Source organism: Piliocolobus tephrosceles, chromosome 21, assembly GCF_002776525.5.
Source record: "Piliocolobus tephrosceles isolate RC106 chromosome 21, ASM277652v3, whole genome shotgun sequence".
NCBI lineage: Eukaryota > Metazoa > Chordata > Mammalia > Primates > Cercopithecidae > Piliocolobus > Piliocolobus tephrosceles.
This window is the reverse complement of record NC_045454.1, coordinates 49460755-49476314: the sequence shown is the minus strand read 5'-3', so window position 1 is coordinate 49476314 and position 15560 is coordinate 49460755.

Sequence of the window (15560 nt, the reverse complement as noted above, 5' to 3'; positions counted from 1 at the left end):
ATTCTCCTGCCTCAGCCTCCCAAGTAGCTGGGATTACAGGCATGTGCCACCACGCCTGGCTAATTTTTTTTTTTTTTTTTTTTTTAGTAGAGACGGGGTTTCACCATGTTGGCCAGGCTGTTCTTGAACTCCTGACCTCAACTGATTTGCCTGCCTCAGCCTCCCAAAGTGTTAGGATTACAGGTGTGAGCCACCATGCCTGGCTAGAATTCCCTTTTTTAATTAATTTATTTTATTAATTAATTAATTTATTTTGAGACAGAGTATCACTCTGTTGCCCAGGCTGGAGTGCGGTGGCGCGATCTCGGCTCACTGCAACGTCTGCCACCCAGGTTCAAGCGATTCTCCTGACTCAGCCTCCTGAGTAGCTGGGATTACAGGCGTGCGTCACCACGCCCGGCTAACTTTTGTATTTTTAGTAGAGACGGGATTTCACCATGTTGGCCAGGGTGGTCTCGAACTCCTGGCTTCAGGTGATCCACCTGCTTCAGCCTCCCAAAGTGCTGGGATTACCAGCACAAGCCACCGCACCCGGCCAGAATTCCGTTTTTAGAGCAAGAAAAGCAGGAGTTGCCTCTCATCTTGAGGGAGGGAGACTCTAGTTCTTCAGGGCTTTTCAAAGCTGTGGGTGGGGGGTGGAGGGTGCCCCCGCAATGGTGCAAAGAGAAGACCCCAGCCTTGCCATGGAAGGGAGTGTGGGCTTGCGGGGAAGGTCTCTGGGGCAAACTTAGTGACAGCCACAGTCATATGACTGTCCCCATTTTATAGATAGGGAAACTGAGGCATTAAGCAAGGCCGCCATCTGCCCAAGGTCCCATGGTCTGCAAGTGGCAGAGCCGAGATTTGAACCTCTGAAGACATGACTGCCGGGATGTGGGTGGAGGGGTCGGGCAATAGGACCTCTGTGGGCTCTGCTGGGCTGGAAATCACAACATCTCTGCACAGACATGGATGACTTTTACTTCCGTGCCGTGACCCCTGCCAGGCATGTTAGCGGCTCCTCTTGGACAGATGGAGAAACTGAGGCTCGGAAAACAGGAGCAGCTTGGGCAAGTTCATTCATGGGATACGGTGAGAGAGGCTGGGCCGGGGAAATACCCTCAGCTGGGAGGACTCCAGAACCTGTAGGCAGCATCGCCACCCTTCACATCGCCCACCTTGTGAGGGCCTAGCACCCCCGGCCTCAGTTTCTCCATCTGTGAAGGGACAGATGCCGGAAGGCTGTGACTGCCACCTCAGAGGCTGGCTTCCTGGGGCTCTGCCAGGCTGGGCATGAGGGCCTGGAGTGTGTGGGCAGGCTCTGGAGAGCCAGGTGATGCCTGTGCCCACACCCATGGTGCCAGGCCCATGGGGCAGAGGGGCTGGGGTTGACTCTTCTGCCATGCTGTGTGGTCTCCTTCCCCTACTGGGCAGGGCCAAGCTCGGTTCCACGTCTTCATCCAAAGCTGCATAGCACACGAGTGGGAAAACCAGGGCCAGCTCAGCCAGCATCCAAAGTCCAGCTCTTTCCACAGTATCCAGAGGGTTGCAGAGAACTCAGGGCACCAGCTCCCTGGCCTGAAGCTCCAAGGCCCGTGGGCAAAGGGCTGAGCCTCAGTTTCCCTGTCTACTCCACAGGGGCCATCATCCACCTGCTCATTGCCGTGTGTCTTTTTTTTTTTTTGAGACAGAGTCTTGCTCTGTCACCCAGGCTGGAGTGCAGTGGTGTGATCTCGGCTTGCTGCAACCTCCCCCTCCCAGGTTCAAGTGACTCTCCTCCCAGGTAGCTGAGATTACAGGCGTACGCCACCACGCCCAGCTAATTTTTGTATTTTTTTTTTTTTTTTTTAGATGGAGTCTCGCTCTGTCACCCAGGCTGGAGTGCAGTGGCCAGATCTCAGCTCACTGCAAGCTCCGCCTCCCGGGTTTACGCCATTCTCCCGCCTCAGCCTCCCGAGTAGCTGGGACTATAGGCGCCCGCCACCTCGCCCGGCTAGTTTTTTGTATTTTTTAGTAGAGACGGGGTTTCACCGTGTTCGCCAGGATGGTCTCGATCTCTTGACCTCGTGATCCGCCCGTCTCGGCCTCCCAAAGTGCTGGGATTACAGGCTTGAGCCACCGCGCCCGGCCTAATTTTTGTATTTTTAATAGAGACAGGGTTTCGCCATGTTGGCCAGACTGGTCTGAAACTCCTGACCTCAGGTGATCTTCCCGCCTTGGCCTCCCAAAGTACTTCACTTTTAAGAACATGTAATGTGTCCAGTGAGGGAGAAACATTGGGTAGCTGTCCTGCCCCATGGATCGCCAAACCCAGGAAGTGTTAGCAGCTGGCTATCCCTCATCCCTCTTTCTGCTGGGCTTCTCCTCCCTACCTGTGTGGAAGATCGAAAGGGAGGGTTCTAGGGGTGAGCCCAAACAGACCCTGAACCACATCCTGAGCAAGTCTCACCTCCTGGGAGGGCTGCAGGAGGGGTTGGGGGCTTGAATCAACAGAAACAGAAGCAGCAGCCTCCACACTTGGGCTCTGAGTCCCACCATGGTGTCCTGAACGGCCTGGGTGCGAGTGGGAGGGGACCTAGAAGCCTGTGTGTTGCATGTGGCCATGGATCCCTGAGACAGACCCCTTTGTTTCTCAGCCTCAGTTTCCCTATCTGTAAAATGGGACAGGCCAGGTGCGGTGGCTCATGCCCGTAATCCCAGCACTTTGGGAGGCCAAGGAGGGCGGATCATGAGGTTAGGAGATCGAGACCATCCTGGCTAACACGGTGAAACCCCGTCTCTACTAAAAATACAAAAAATTAGCTGAGTGTGGTGGCGGGCACCTGTAGTCCCAGCTACTCAGGAGGCTGAGGCAGGAGAATGGCGTGAACCCAGGAGGTGGAGCTTGCAGAGAGCCGAGATTGCGCCACTGCACTCCAGCCTGGGCAACAGGGTGAGACTCCGTCTCAAAAAAAAAACAAACAAAAAAACACTGTCTTTGGGGGCTGTGTGTAAGAGGTGGCAAGGACAATCAATCCAGGCTAGCCATGGGGGGCTGAACCAAGGAGGCTATCCCTGCATCCAACCCAGACGCATTGATCAGGCGCCTACCATGCCCTCTGGTCGAACCCAGGGCAGCCTGGAGAGGTGGGTACAGGGGTTGCCAGGCAGAGGACAGAGAGCCCAGGGGCAGGACAGAGACACTGAAGTAGAGGGAGCTTCAGTTGGCCTCGGACTCAGTGTGCGACTGTGAGCTGGTGCCTCAGTTTACATATCTGTAAAATGGGGTGAGAAGTGGCTATGTCAGGAGTCATAAGATTGGACTTACCTGTGAAAGTGCCTGGCACATGGTAGGTGCACAATAAACCTGTCATCGTCCTCATCTCCCAACACTGTAACGAGGATATTTATTTATTTATTTATTTATTTATTTATTTATTTATTTATTTATTTCAAAACAAGAATCTCACTCTGTCACCCATGCTGGGAGTGCAGTGGCACGATCTTGGCTCACTGCAATCTCTGCCTCCTGGGTTCAAGCCATTTTCCTGCCTCAGCCTCCCAAGTAGCTGGTACAACAGGAACCTGCCACCGTGCCCAGCTAATTTTTGTGTTTTTAGTAGAGATGGGATTTCACCTTGTTGGCCAGGCTGGTGTCAAACTCCTGACCTCAGGTGATCCACCCACCTCAGCCCCCCAAAGTGCTAGGATTACTGGCATGGCCACCGCACCCGGCCATGAGGTTAAATGAAGCCTGTCCTATACTCAGGAGACTGAAGTGGGAGGATCACTTGAGCCCATGAATTTGAGGCCGCAGGAAGCTATGATCGTATTACCGCACTCCAGCCTCGGTGACAGAGCAAAACCCTGTCTCTACAAAAATTAAAAACTTAGTCAGGCGGGGTGGTGCATTCCTGCACTCCTAGCTACTTGGGAGGCTGAGTTGGGAGGATGTCTTGAACCCAGGAGTTCAAGGCTGAAGTGAGCCATGATTGCACCACTGTACTCCAGCTAGGGCAAAAGAGTGAAACCCTGTCTCTAAAAAAGGCCAGGCACGGTAGCTTACGCCTGTAATCCCAGCACTTTGGGAGGCCGAGGCGGGCAGATCAGCTGAGGTCAGGAGTTCAAGACAGCCTGGCCAACATGGCAAAACTTCATCTCTACTAAAAAGACAAAAATTAGCCGTAATCCCAGCTACTCGGGAGGCTGAGGTAGGAGGATTGTTTGAACCCAGGAGGCAGAGGTTGCAGCAAGACGAGATCGCGCCACTGCACTCCACCCTGAGCGACAGAGTGAGACTCTGTCTCAAATAAATAAATAAATATTAAAATGAAAACATGTAAAAAATGTAATAAAAAGCCAGCCCTCTAAAGGACTGGCCCATTGTAGCAAGTCAATAAATGTATGTTGAGTAAATAACAAAAATAATGACGCAGCTCCTTCCACGGACATGTCTTCCCATTTCCAAAACTGCTAGATTTCTGCAGCTGGCTTCTCAGTACTGTGGACATCTGAGCCAGATCAGCATGTGTGTGCTGGGGAATGCGCTGTGCATGGCGGGAGGTTGCGTAACATCCCTGCCTCCACCTACTGCGTGCTAGCAGCAACTCCCCCCCCCCACCCACCCACCTCTGTCCCAGTCATAACAACCAAATATGTCCCCAGACATTGCCAAGTGTCCCCTGGGGGGCAGAATTACCCCGTTGAAAATCACTGCCCAGCATCGTGGTTACTGTTCAAAGTTCCCGTTTAGCAGAAGAGAATAAAGGCTCAGAGAGGAGCAGGTCTAGCGCAGGGTCACACAGCACAGTGGGGTGGAGCTAGCTTCTGCGCTGGGCATGACTCCGGGCACAGCCAAGCAGGGGTGGAGGCCAACAGCTCTGGCCATGCCAGGGTTCCAGGAACTGCCAGCAGTGGCCCAGGACATGCCACTGTTGCAAAATCTGAGGGCGGCATGCCGGCAAGCCTGAGCAGTTGCCACGGCCTCAGCCCCGCAGGCACCGCCAGGAAAGAAAAATGCAACTCACACCTGGGCACCAGGACAACCGGTGGAACCCCAGGCGTGGGACGGCTATCGGAAAGCAGGGCCCAATCAGAGACGGCTGCCTTGCTGTGTGGCCTATCAGAAGATGGCTGCATATGTCCTGGCCAATGAGAATGTCCCAGTGAGGAAGGCCACGCCCCCCAGGTGAAGTCCGTTGGCCCCATGAAACGGCTTTGGTCCAAAAATTTCTTCTTCACTCTGTTAGTTGCAGACGCAGGTCAGCTGATGCTTCCTGATGCGTGGGCACTGAGGGTCGATCTGGGAGAGCAACCTTCTCAGAGGTGTGCCCCCAGACTGTTACCACCTAACCAGAGCCAGGATTCTCCTTAAAATTTCAATGCCACTTATTAACCCTTTATGTATTTATTTATTAAACAGAGACAGGGGTCTCGCTATGTTGCCCAGGCTGGTCTCAAACTCCTGGCCTCAAGTGGAATTCTCACCTTGGCCTCAAATTCCCAAAGTGCTGGAATTATGGGTGTAAGCCACCACAACTGGCCTCATTAAACATTTATTGAGGCTGGGCGGGGTGGCTCATGCCTGTAATCCTAGCACTTTGGGAGGCCGAAGCAGGTGGATCACGAGGTCAGGAGATCGAGACCATCCTGGCTAACATGATCAAACCCCACCTCTACTAAAAATACAAAAAAAATTAGCCGGGCGTGATGGCGGGCACCTATAGTCCCAGCTACTCGGGAGGCTGAGGCAGGAGAATGGCGTGAACCCAGGAGGCGGAGCTTGCTGAGCCGAGATCACACCACTGCACTCCAGCCTGGGCGACAGAGTGAGACTCCGTCTCAAAAGCAAAAAACAAACAAACAAACAAAAACAAAAACAAAACAAATTTATTGAGCATCTGTTATGTGCTAGTCACTGAGGATGTGAAGATGAACAAGGTGGATGTAGAATGTAGAGAAACAGCCACATTGGAGGAAGGGCCTTCAGGCAGAGGGAACAGCCCATGCAAACAGCCTGGGGCAGGACGGCACCTGATGTGTCGGAGGAACAGCGAGGAGGCCCCTGTGGCTGCAATGGAGGGAGGAGAGGGAGAGAGGGAGGAGGCCAGGGCAGGGAGGGACAGGGCAGGTCAGGCAGTGCTTCGTGGCCCTCGGGGAGGACTCTGTTGCCTGGAGGGCGGTGAGGAGCCATGGAGGGCTTTAGGCAGTGGAGGGATGTGATGTGGGACTGGAGCCAGTCCTGTCCCTCTCTGATCCTCAGTCTCCTCATCCGTCAAACAGGGGAATGAGAATGCCTACCCGGAGGCCCGATGCAGAGGGGAGCGAAGGACCCCACACAGTGGCCGGCACATGGCAGGAACACAGCTCCCACCAAGGTCCAGCCCCGTCATAGCCCGCCTGGGCCTGTGACGTCCCCTCGGCCCGGATGCCCCCACTCCCACCCTCACCCTTGCAAGGCCTGTCCTACCTGAAGCAGCCAGAGGGTGCCTGTGAGTCAGGGTTCGACCCTCCTCTGCCCGCAGCCCTCCATGGCTCCCCCCTCCGTCAGGATCAAAGCCCAAGTCTTCCTTGTAGCCTACGAAGCCCTGCACAACCTGTTCTGTCCCCTCCCTGCCCTCCCCTCCCCGCTTACTCCCTGTCGCTCACTTTGCTCCAGCCACATAGGCCTCCTCGCTGTTCCTCCACGCCAGGCATCATCCTGTCCCAGGGCCTTTGCGCAGACCTGGAACGCTCTTCTCCCCACACTCCCCATGGCTCCTCCCTCGCCTCCTTCGATTCTCAGCTTCTTAAAATTGCACCCTTGGCCGGGCGTGGTAGTTCATGCCTGTAAGCCCAACACTTTGGGAGGCTGAGGGGGATGGAACACCTGAGGTCAGGAGTTCGAGGCCAGCCTGGCCAACATGGCAAAACCCCGTCTCTTTTAAAAACACAAAACATTAGCCGGGTGTGGTGGCGGGGGCCTATAATCCAGCTACTTGGGAGGCTGAGGCAGAATTGCTTGAACCCAGGAGGCGGAGGTTGCAGTGAACTGACATTGCACCATTGTGCTCCAGCAGCCTGGGTGAGAGAACGAGACTCTGTCTTTAAAAAAAAAAGAAAATTGCACCCTTAAGCCTGCCCCACCCGCCTCCCTCTTTCCCTGGCCTCCTTTTCCTCAGTAGGACTCGCAGCACGCTATCCACTTTCCCTCCATGTCCTGGTCCCTGTCTGTGTCCCCCATCTGATTATCAGAGCCACGAGGGCAGGAACTTCGTTTTGTTCTTAGTAGCAGTAACCCCAGAACCCAGAACAGGGCTTGGCACACAGCAGGTGCCCAATAAATGAGGGTACATGAATTGTTGAAAGGTGGTTGTCATTATCCTTATCCCCTCCGTGTTCCAGATCAGTCCCTGTCCCCCTTTTTGCCCTCCTTCTGCCACTCCAGCCACCCTCCCCAGCCCTGGGGGAACCCCAGAGGTCCTTTGGGTGGGAGAGGGAAGAGCAGGTAGGACCAGCCACCTCCAGCAGCCTTCAGCCCCCCATCACGCCGATGGCCAAGCAGGAGTCCTGGTGATTTTCTTGTTGAATCAGAGGAGGGGTCGCAAGCCTGGCAGTGGCCACGCTTGTGTAGGGGGAACTTCGTGCCACAAGGTTGCCTGAGCTCGGTTCTGGCCAGGGGCTGTCCTGTGCTATGGTTTCCCCGGAGATGGTGGGGATGGGTCTATGTGGTGGGTACAGGAATGCCACGGGGTCCCGACCTCCGGCTCAGCCTGTAAACCCAGCTCAGACCGTCTTGGTGGGGGTGGTAGGCAAGGCCCCGGCGAGCCTCCTCTTACCCTATTTCTGGCCCAGGGTCCCCGCCTTTAGCTCTGGACTCTCCACCAGCAAAACCCCAAAACTCCATGAGGTTTTCAACGATGAACAGATGGTCACAGGCGGTGGGGGTGGAGGCCGAGCTGAGTCTGAGAGGACCCAGGGTCTCTGGAGCAGTCCTGCTGCCCTCCCAGTGAGGAAACTGAGGCAGGGAGGCCCCCCTCCATGCCCCGGTGCCTGGGGCTGGGAAGCCGGTGCCATCTTCGGAAGATCCCCGGAGCGGCCACGTCATAGCTGGCGAGGACAGCTCCGGGGAGGGCGAGGACCGGGCCCATTGCCATGTCAAATTCCTCCAGGAGCGGTGGGGGAAGAAGGAGACGGAGTGCTTTTTTCGTCTTCCCTTCATCCTCACCCCCCCTCCCCAACTCCACAACAGAATCAAAAGGAGGAGAGAGAGCGCTGTTGGCAGGAAGAAGGAATTGGAGCCAAGCCGAGGCTGGGCTCACCCTGAAAAATCACACTGGGGCGGGAAGAGAGGACAGAGGCTCTTCCACCCCCTTCCCAGCATTTTGCAAAAGCGGAGAGGGGGTGGCCCGCTCAAAGGGCATCAGACGTGGCCTTCGCGGCCCGCAGCTGGCAGCTGCCACCTCTCCCACGAGTGGCTCGACAGGCTTTCTACCTCCAGACCTTAGCTTGAGCCGTCCTCTCCTCCTGGAATGCCTTTCTCGTCTACCTCAGTCTCCTTCCAGGCACCACCTGGGATCTGCACTTCAAGCCCCATGGACCTATAGGGCCAAGAAGAGTCGTGTTGCAGCCTAAGGCCAAAATAAACCCCCAAATCAGTAATACGTAATCGATCTTTTTGTTTGTTTGTTTGTTTGCTTGTTTTTTTGAGACAGAGTCTCTCTCTGTCACTCACCCAGGCTGGAGTGCAGTGGTGCGATCTTGGCTCACTGCAAGCTCCGCCTCCCAGGTTCACGCCATTCTCCTGCCTCAGCCTCCCAAGTAGCTGGGACTACAGGCACCTGCCATCACGCCCAGCTAATTTTTTTGTATTTTTAGTAGAGATGGGGTTTCACCATATTAGCCAGGATGGTCTCGATCTCCTGACCTTGTGATCTGCCTATCTCGGCCTCCTAAAGTGCTAGGATTACAGGCGTGAGCCACTGCACCTGGCCTGTAATCAATCTTTATTTAACTATTGGTATTTCATTCATTCTGGATCTTCTGCAATCACTTTTATTCTTAGAAAGTTTGTGTTAAAACATGAGTTATCAGTTGGGTAAGGTGGCCCCACCTACCCAGCACCCAGTGTCAACCCAGCATTTTGGGAGGCCGAGGCAGGAGGATCGCTTGAGGCCGGGAGTTCAAGACTAGCCTGGGCAACATAGCAAGACCCCATGTCTACAAAAATTTAAAAATTAGGCCGGGCGCAGTGACTCACGCCTGTCATCCCACCACTTTGGGAGGCCGAGGCAGGAGGATCACTTGAGGTCAGGAGTTTGAGACCAGCCTGGCCAACATGGCGAAACCCTGTCTCTACTAAAAATACAAAAATTAGCCGGGTATGGTGGCGGGCGCCTGTAATCCCAGCTACTCAGGAGGCAGGAGAATAGCTTGAACCCAGAGGTGGAGGTTGCAGTGAGCCAAGATTGCACTGCTGCATTCCAGCCTGGGAGACAGACGGAGACTCCATCTCGAAAAAACAAAACAAAAAACGACAGAGAGAGAAAATAAAATAAAAGAACTCCAGGGAGGGGAAAGGGCTATGCGTGTCTGAACTCTGGCCCAGACTGTGGAGCTGCGCAGGGACGGAGGGGCCCCAGGCACAGTGGGGCCGGCTGGACTAACCTGGTCATCAGTCTTTGCTCCAGGAGCTTCGGACTGAGTTTTCAGGGAAGGCACGGCTGCCTGGGTTCCTTCCTAGTGCCAGAGCCCGCTCTCGGGGGCATGACCCCAGCAGATCCCGCCACGCCAGCGGTCCCATTGTGTGACCCCGGGTAACCCATTTCCTTCATCTGACGCCTCCTCTATCAAACGAGGTAATGAGAGCTCCCCTGCCTGGCCTGGGGCTGTCTGTGCATGAAATGGGATAATTGTCGGAACCCGCGGCCTGACTACCTAAGCTGTTATTAAGGTTGCAGACCTACCTGTGGGCCTCAATTTCCTCATCTATAAAATGGGCTCATACCTGCTGCTGTTAACCTCTCAGGGCTCTGGAGGATCAGGGGCACTAAGGATGCCTCGCAGAAGAAACGTCTGAAGGCCGAGCAAATTCTGCAAAAGTGGCCACAGTGGCTTTTCTTGTGAGGTTGCTTTCCCCCTACCCTCAATTTGTATAACGTCCCTTGCAGAAGTGTGGAGAAAGAGGAAAAAATATAACAAACGAACAAACAAAAAACAGCCAACACAGCCATTGTTGCATTTTTTTTTTTTTTTTTGAAACAGAGTGTCACTGTGCTGCCCAGGCTGGAGTGCAGTGGCCAGATCTCGGCTCACTGCAAGCTCCGCCTCCCGAGTTCAAGCAATTCTCTTGCCTCAGCCTTCTAAGTAGCTGGAATTACAAGTGCGTGCCACCATGCCTGGCTAATTTTCGTAGGTTTTTTTTAGTAGAGAGGGGGTTTCACCATGTTGGTCAGGCTGGTCTCAAATTCCTGACCTCAGGTGATCCACCTGCCTCGGCTTCCCAAAGTGCTGGGATTACAGGTGTGAGCCACTGTGCCCGGCCCATTGTTGCAATTTTAACCTCTTTTCTCCTGTTCCCGAACCTCATCCCTCAGTTTCTTTTTTCTTTCTTTCTTTCTTTTTTTTTTTGAGACAGAATCTTGCTCTATTGCCCGGGCTGGAGCGCAGTGGTGTAATCTCAGCTCACTGCAAGCTCCACCTCCTGGGTTCAAGCTATTCTCCTGCCTCAGCCTCCCAAGTAGCTGGGACTACAGGCGCATGCCACCATGCCCAGCTAATTTTTGTATTTTTAGTAGCGACGGGGTTTCACCATGTTGGCCAGGCTGGTCTCGAACTTCTGACCCCAGGTGATCCACGCGCCTCGGCCTCCCAGAGTGCTGGGATTACAGGCATAAGCCACTGCACCTGGCCATCCCTCACTTTCTTTTCCTGCCCTTTTTTGCTGCTAAGAGATAGAAGATAGAGCCATTGGACCTGAAGGAGATGGGCTCTGTGAGTCAACCTGCCCAACTTCAAATCCCAGACTTAATGTTGGCTGTGTGGCACTGAGAAAGTGCCTCAACTTCTCTGTGTCTCAACTTCCTCATCTGTAGACTGGGAATGATACTATTAGGTTGGTGCCAAAGTAATTGCAGTTTTGGTCAGGCATGGTAGCTCACGCCTGTAATCCCAGCACTTTGAGAGGCCGAGGTGGGTGAATCACAAGGTCAGGAGCTCAAGACCAGCCTGGCCAACATGGTGAAACCCCATCTCTACTAAAAATACAAAAATGAGCCCACCGTGGTGGCACGCGCTTATAATCCCAGCTACTTGGGAGGCTGAGGCAGGAGAATCACTTGAGCCCTGGGGGTGGAGGCTGCAGTGAGCCAAGCTCACACCACTGCACTCCAGGCTGGGCAATACAGTGAGACTCCATCTCAAAAATATAAGTAAATAAATATTTTTTGGTAGAGACGAGGTTTTCCCATGTTGGCCAGGCTGGTCTCAAACTCCTGGCCTCAAGTCACCTGCCTGCCTTGGCCTAGTTTTTGTATTTTTAGTAGAGATGAGGTTTCACCATGTTGGCCAGGCTGGTCTCAAACTCCTGACCTCAAATGATCCACCCTCCTTGGCCTCTCAAAGTTTTTACTTTTTTTTAGTGATGAGTTCTGCCTCTGTGGCCCAGGTTGGAGTATAGTGGTGTCATCATAGCTCACTAGAGCCTCAGCCTCCCTGGGCTCAAGTGATCCTCCCTCCTCAGCCTTCCAAGTAGCTGGGACTACAGGTGCGCTCCACACCCACAGCTAATTTTTAAAATTTTTGTAAAGATGGGATCTCTCCAGGTTACCCAAGCTGATCTCAAACTCCTGGGCTCTAGCAATCCTCCTGTTTCAGCTTCCCAAAGTGCTAAAATTACAACTATGATCCACCCTGCTGGGTTTTGGTTTTTTACATTGTTTAGTGATTGAAAGAAGTCAAAAGAACACTTTGTGACGTGTGAAAAGTACATGTGATTCACATTTCAGTGTGTGTGAAGTTTTATTGGCACATAGCCACGTTTATTCATGACTATGCCGTCTATGGTAGCTTTTGTGCACTAGGGCACAGCTGAGCAGGTGCAATGGGGATGATATGTCCTGCAAAGATGAAAATATTTACTCTTGGCCAGGCGCGGTGGCTCACGCCTGTAATCCCAGCACTTTGGGAGGCCGAGACGGGCGGATTACCAGGAGGTTAGGAAATCGAGACCATCCTGGCTAACATGGTGAAACTCCATCTCTACTAAAAAAAAAAATTAGCCGGGCGTGGTGGCAGGTGCCTGTAGTCCCAGCTACTGGGGAGGCTGAGGCAGGAGAATGGCATGAACCCAGGAGGCGGAGCTTGCAGTAAGTGGAGATCGCACCACTGCACTTCAGCCTGGGTGACAGAGCGAGACTCTGTCTCAAAAAAAAAAAAAAAAAAAAAAAATTTACTCTCTGGCTCTTTACAGACAAAGTTTGCACACCCCTGAGTTAATGTATCATGAGCACTTTGAACAATGCCGGGCACAAAATGTGCCCGGCATTGTTATTCAAAATGTGTTTCAGGTCGAGCGTGGTAGTTCAAGCCTGTAATCCCAGCACTTTGGGAGCCTGAGGAGGGCAGATCACCTGAGGTCAGGTTTGAGACCAGCCTGGCCAACATGGCGAAACCCATTTTAATCTCTACTAAAAATACAAAAATTAGCCAGGTGTGGTGGTGCGTGCCTGTAATCCCAGCTACTCAGGAGGCTGAGGCAGGAGAATCACTTGAACCCACGAGGCAGAGGTTTCTGTGAGCTGAGATCGTGCCGCTGCACTCCAGCCTGGGCGACAGAGCGAGACTCCATCTCAAAAAGGAAAAAATGTGTTTCAGGTTGGGCGAGGTGGCTCATGCCTGTAAACCCAACACTTTGGGAAGCCAAAGCAAGAGAATCATTTGAGCCCTGGAGTTCAAGATCACCTTGGGCCACAGAGCAGATCCCACCTCTACAAAAAATTTTTTAAAAATTAGGCCGGGCGCGGTGGCTCAAGCCTGTAATCCCAGCACTTTGGGAGGCCGAGGCGGGTGGATCACCAGGTCAGGAGATCAAGACCATCCTGGCTAACATGGTGAAACCCCGTCTCTACTAAAAAATACAAAAAACTAGCCGGGCGAGGTGGCGGGCGCCTGTTGTCCCAGCTACTTGGGAGGCTGAGGCAGGAGAATGGCGTGAACCTGGGAGGCGGAGCTTGCAGTGAGCTGAGATTCAGCCACTGCACTCCAGCCTGGACCACAGAGCGAGACTCTGTCTCAAAAAAAAAAAAAAAAAAAAAAAATTGGCCAGGTGTGGTGGTGCACTCCTGTAGCCCCAGCTGGTCAGGAGGCTGAGGTAGGAGGATCCTTTGAGCCCAGGAAGACAACGCTGTAGTGAACTATTAATGCACCACTGCACTCCAGTCTGGGTGACAGAGCAAGACCCTGTGTCAAAAAAGAAATGCACAAAGGTAAAAAAAATTATATATGGTTCATACAAAAATTATATCGTATGTTGTCCCCTATAAACATCCCATCATCATTATGTCTCCCAGACCACTGACAATTTTTGGAAGCCTCACTGTGCCATCTCGTGAAATGTCCTCCACAGTCCCCTACTGCGGGACACTTAAGCTGTTCCCAGTTCCTAAGATGGAGCTGCAGGGACAGCCTCGCATTTTAAGCTAGATTTACTTTTATGTAACAATCACTTTTACGTCATTCACTATGTGTTAAGTCCTATCTCCGGGCACTTCGCAAATATCAACTTATTTCATGCTCTCTCCAACTCCCATAAACTCCCCATTTTGCAGATGGGAAAAACAGAGGTTCTGTAGGTTGAGGTGACTTGCCCAGGATATGAACTCAGGCTGGACAGCTCCTGTCAATGCCCTGAGACACCTGTCTCCTTCCCTACAGTGGAGACCCAGGAGCCAAATCACTCTGTCAAAGGGGAACAAAAATTCTTGCTGGGTGCGGTGGCTCACACATGTCATCCTAGCACTCTGAGAGGCCGAGATGGGTGAGTTACTTGAGCCCAGGAGTTTGAGACCAGCCTGGGCAACATGGTGAAACACCATCTCTACTAAAAATACAAATATTAGCTGGGTATGGTGGTGCATGCCTGTAGTCCCAGCTGCTCAGGAGGCTGAGGTGGGAGGATCGCTTGAGCCCAGGAGTTGGAGGCTGCAGTGAGCCATGATCATGCCACTGCACTCCAGCTTGGGAGACAGAATAAGACCCTATCTCAAAAAGTAATAATAATAATAATATATGTACATATAATATATAATACATACACGAGATTTTTGAAAATTATGTTGTTTTTGCCTAGGCTAGAGTGCAGCAGTATTCATAGCCATGATCATAGCACACTATAGCCTGGAACTCCTGGGCTCAGGTGATCCTCCTGCCTCGGCCTCCTGAACAGGTGGGACTACAGGCCTCTGCATTAGGTTATTTATTTAAGACAGAGTCTCACTCTGTTGCCCAGGGCGGAGCACAGTGGCGCAATCTTGGCTCACTGCAATCTCTGCCTCCCAGGTTTAAGAGATTCTCCAGCCTCAGCCTCCCAAGTAGCTGGGATTACAGGCACCTGCCACCATGCCGGCTAATTTTTTTTTTTTGTACTTTTAATAGAGACAGGGTTTTGCCAGGTTGGCCAGCCTGGTTTTGAACTCCTGACCTCAAGTTATCTGCCTGCCTCATCCTCCCAGAGTGCTAGTAGTATAGGCAGGAGCCACTGTGCCCGACCGTTTTAGCCTTTTGCATAGCACAGTCATGAATATCCTGGGTCATGTTTCCTGTGGATATTTATCTAGGAGAGCAAAGGCTATGTTATTTGGCACATGTATGTTCAGTGTCGTGGCTAATGCCAGTCTGTTTTGCAGAGAGACTGCAGTGTGGAAGAGCTTTGTGTACCCGTGGCTTCTAACACTTGGTATTGTTGGACATTTTATACTAGGGGGCAGTGAAATGGGAGTAAAATGGGGTCTGTGACTTTATTATACATGTCCTGGATTCCCAACAACGTTGGACATCTCTTCATGTATTTGTCAGATGCTTGTTACCTCTTTTGTAAAATGCCTTCTCAGGCTTTGCACTTTTTTTTTTTTTTTTTTTTTTTTTTTTGAGGCAGAGTCTCGCTCTGTCGCCCAGGCTGGAGTGCAGTGGCGCAATCTCTGCTCACTGCAAGCTCCACCTCCCGGGTTCACGCCATTCTCCTGCCTTAGCCTCCTGAGTAGCTGGGACTACAGGCACCCGCCACCATGCCCGGCTAATTTTTTGTATTTTTTAGTAGAAACAGGGTTTCACTGTGTTAGCCAGGATGGTCTTGATGTCCTGACCTCGTGATCCACCTGCCTCAGCCTCCCAAAGTGCTGGGATTGCAGGCATAAGCCACCGTGCCCAGCCTGCACATTTTTCTTTTGAGTAATTGTCTTTTTCTTATTGGAACTTCATTCTTTTTTTTAAGTGATGGGGAAGTAGGGGGCGGTCTCACTAGTTGCCCAGGCTGGTTTCGAACTCCTGGCCTCAAATGATCCTCCTGCCTCACCCTTCTAAGTAAGGAACTGGATTCTTTTTTTTTTTTTTTTTTTTTTTTTTTTTTT